This window comes from Littorina saxatilis, linkage group LG2 (assembly GCF_037325665.1).
Source record: "Littorina saxatilis isolate snail1 linkage group LG2, US_GU_Lsax_2.0, whole genome shotgun sequence".
Lineage (NCBI taxonomy): Eukaryota > Metazoa > Mollusca > Gastropoda > Littorinimorpha > Littorinidae > Littorina > Littorina saxatilis.
In genome coordinates, this window is record NC_090246.1 from 27,047,945 (window position 1) to 27,052,286 (window position 4,342).

Consider the following 4,342-nt stretch of genomic DNA (forward strand, 5'->3'; position numbering starts at 1 on the left):
TCATTTTATTCAAATGTCAATTGCTGTGTTTGGGTAATCTTTGCAGACTGTAAATTCTCCATATTTTCGTTTCCGACCTACCTGTCCGCCCCTGAGAGCGGTGAATATTGCATCCATTAACTAGGCTTCGTCTGCGAACACTATGGATGTTTGCCAGTACTGAAAAAAAAAGTATGCCGAAGAACAGAATCGGGACTCCAACGCAGAAGAGCTTCCCTATGAAACAGTTTCCCTATCTACAATGATGTAACAAATTAGCATAGTTACGGAGCATCTGTGAGTTTATCATTACAGATGAGTATAATTGCAGCACAGTTTCTCCGAAATGGCTTCTTCTGTATCATAAATCAAACACAAATAAAGGTACGGATCGATTTCAAGGGATTTTTTTTCAAGACACTCGTCTTACATGGTTGTCAAGAGCTGATGAAAGATTGGAAAGAACTACGATAGAACTAGCATGGTTCACAAAGCAAGGTTGATTGTTAGTTACTTGGAGATGAAAAAAGTGACGCTATACACACATATGTTAGTTGCATTTAAGAAGAAATTGCTTTAAGTTTTCAGTCATGAGCAGAATGCCACTATAACTCTATAAATAAATACGGCAAAACTAGCATGGTTCTCTAGACAGAAGAGCAGCTGCGGACCAGGAAGTGTGAATGGGGTCTGAAAATATATTTCAAACTCTTTACTTTTTGTATTTCGACCTTTTAGTATAGTTTGCAGGATCGTGTTGGTTTTCTTCTTCTTCTTCAGTAATGGCACGCCGTCGCGATATAACCTTCGTGGTTGAAAACGACGTTAAACACCAAATAAAGAAAGAAAGTAATGGCACTATCTTAATGTCAGAAGACGGGTTTTGTTCGTTTCATACTTGGCTGTCATTATTTTTTCAGGTGGGTTTCATTGCTTTCTTCTGTTTGTGGATCTTGTTTGACTTCTTTTGATTCGCATTTAAAGCTCTCAACATTAAGCAACTTTAAGGGGCAAGTTGCTCGTGTGATTGTATTTATGGGTGCAGTTATTGTATCTATATAGATTGCAATTTTTTTCGTCTTGCGAATGTCGGAAAATATTCGTATTTATATTTCATTTCGCACGCCAATGTCTCACATAGGTTCCGTCTTCGCAGTTACAGCCCAGCAAACATTTACATTCTCTCCGTATAATCAAAGTCTGCTTGGAACCTACCTTTTGCCGTTACGCATGTAGGCGTTAATCTGAAAGAGAGAAAATTTCCGCGATTAATTCAATAGAGCCCCAGTGCAAATAGTGCAGGAACGATTCTCTACTGGCCGCCGTATAATATCGTACTTGCGTAAGTGAGGGGAAGACGAAGTTCTGTGATCGCTTCTCTTCACGTCGATGTCGCTCGATAGAGGTTTTGCCCATAAATGTGGCAGAGAGAGAGAGAGAGAGAGAGAGAGAGAGAGACAGAGACAGAGACAGAGACAGAGAGACAGAGAGAGACAGACAGACAGACAGACAAACAGAGAGAGACAGACAGACAGACATCCAGACAGACAGATAGGGGGGGGACACACATAGACAGACAGAGACAGAAAGAAAAAGAGAAACGGAGAGAGAGGGAGATAGGGAGAGAGAGAGAGGGCGGGGGGAGAGAGAGAGAGAGAGAGAGGGGGAGAGACAGAGTGAGAGAGAGAGGGAGAGAGAGAGAGAGAGAGGGAGAAAGGGATAGAGAGAGAGAGAGCAGAGACGGACAGAGATAGACACAGACAGACAGACAGACAGACAGACAGATAGGGGGGGGGGAAGGGAGACACACATAGACACAGAGAGAGAGAGAGAGAGAGAGAGAGAGAGAGAGAGAGAGCAGAGACGGACAGAGATAGACACAGACAGACAGACAGACAGACAGACAGACAGACAGACAGACAGACAGACAGATAGGGGGGAGGGGAGACACACATAGAGAGAGAGAGAGAGAGAGAGAGAGAGAGAGACAGAAAGCTAGAGAGAGAGAGAGACAAGCAGACAGACATGCAGACAGACAGAAGGACAGAGACAGAGACATATATACAGAGAGAACAAAGATGCAACCTTGACGCTGTTACACTTGTCTTCGATCCGGTCTGGTCTCAGTGAAGCACTTCTCCTTTCAAGTGGCTGTGAAAGGGGGTTGGACTAAATGGTGTCTGCGGTCTTGACGATGGTGAACGTAATGACGGCTTTTCTCGCAGCAGTGTCAGGTTCTAATTTCGATGTGGTAGCTCACAACAGGCAGACCAGCCTCTCAAAGTACATCCGTTTGCACTTGAAACTTGAACAGTGGGTGGATTGTGAAGGTGGGTTTTACGGATTTCGCAGCAAGGGTTTTATGTAAAATACTAATCTTTGGTGAGTACGGTTTGGCCTGCAATTCCGTTACAACCCTAGACATCTCCATAAAAGGCTAATATTACTTTATGAAAGGCCAGCTTTACTTTGATATGGATTGGCAAATATGGAACGGGCTGCAATACAGGATTTATTTTGATTATAAGTCTTCTTCATAAAGGACAAATTTTACGTCGTGAAAGGCGAATGTTTCTTCACGAAAGGCTAAAGTATTTCAGAATGACCAAAATTACTCATAGAAGAATGAACTTTCCTCGCGAAGAGCCAATGCACACTGAGGAAGTCCCGGATAACTTTAGAAGGGCTAATTCACAAAAGTTAAATCTACAATTCAAAATGATTTACAGGGGTTAATTCGCATTGTTTCAATAAATGTGATTCTTAATTCAGAGAGTGGTCAAAGAATGTTGGGGAGGACCAAAGATATTTCACGACGCATTCAGGCTACATAAAGGCATAATCCTTTCCGTCAAAACTGTTCTGCTTACTATCTCATATATGCCTGGGATTTTACGTGGGAATAAGGACATCTCTCCACTTGGACTTAAACCAACAATTAACAATGTGGCTGCTTTCTCCATAAACACTGCAGTATGTGTGTAAAACAAAGCTGTAGAACCTCCCTGGCTTATAAAGAATACCCAGTGATTGATATTTTAGACGGCTTACCAAAGGTCCTGCAATAGATAGAACGCACCCAAAACAGCCCAGTTACGAGAACAAAGCACACATGGCTAATGGGTAAAAAAAAAACCATTAAATTTCACACGCTCACTGTTGTGGCTAAACTTCCTCAAGAAACAAAAGCAGACACAAACAGTTCCGAAGAAATCACACACAAAACGAATCAATGGAAACGGCACAAAAGCAATCCAAGGACAAGAAAAAGCACACACTGCTAATGGCTCACAAAAAGCTATTAGTTTTCTCAAACCTCCCGATGCATGTGAGCTTCCTTCAGGAACAAAAGCAGACACAAACAGTTCCGAAGGGAGAATGCCGGATAAGGAATAGTAAAGGCGGACCGCGACGTCTACAAATTTGTACAGCTTTCTGGTGACAGTCACATCGATAAGAGTTTCCATCCCTCTGCGTGATAGACTCTCGGGGAACCGTCTTGATAAATGCCTTTGACAACAGTAAAATCCAATCACGCCTTGTGCTACACGTAAACGTGAACAACCAAGAATAAGGTTTATTGACAGACAGTCATGCCCCTCCTCCACCAAGCCGCCCCACCCCTCCCCTCTCTCCCTATAGGAAAACCCCGCCACCTTCAATTCAAAAAGAAAAGTACTTTTAATAGCATGTATGTACATTAAAACCAAGGCAGATTGACTTTTATTGAGAAAATCACGAACAATCTGCACTAACAATAGGCCAAAGGTGATGACATTTGAAACAAGAAATTCCTCCGAGGTAGGAAAAACACCCCCGTTGGTCAAAGGGAAATAACCATTCTCACTGCCACCAACTGAGAAGGTTATTTCCCTTTGACCATTAATATGTCCCTCTATAAGTCCTTGTAGAATCTTAATCCACCAATAACACCCTAACCGTGTGTTTGACTGGTCCCAATTTTTGTAAGGACCGTCTCAGGAATGTATAGAACCTGTTCACCAAGTTTGGTGACGATCGGTCCGTTCATTCTTGAGATCTATATGCGAACACAAACACACAAACACATCGACCGAAACCTATACACACCCCTATACCGGGGGTGTAAAAATCAAACACATTTAGGAACAGTATAAACAGCGTGCATCTAAACGGAAAGTAAGAAAGGTCGAGGTTTTATCAAGGAAATCGTGAACAATTTTCATGATAAATTTCCAAACGGCGCTGAAAGAGAAACAACTTACACCAAAGCCAAGACACAAATAAAAGCACACACGGCTGATGGATCACAAAATGCGATTAGGTTATTTCTCTCCACAAACCTCCCGTTGTATCTGAGTTTTCCCAGGACACAAAAGCGGAC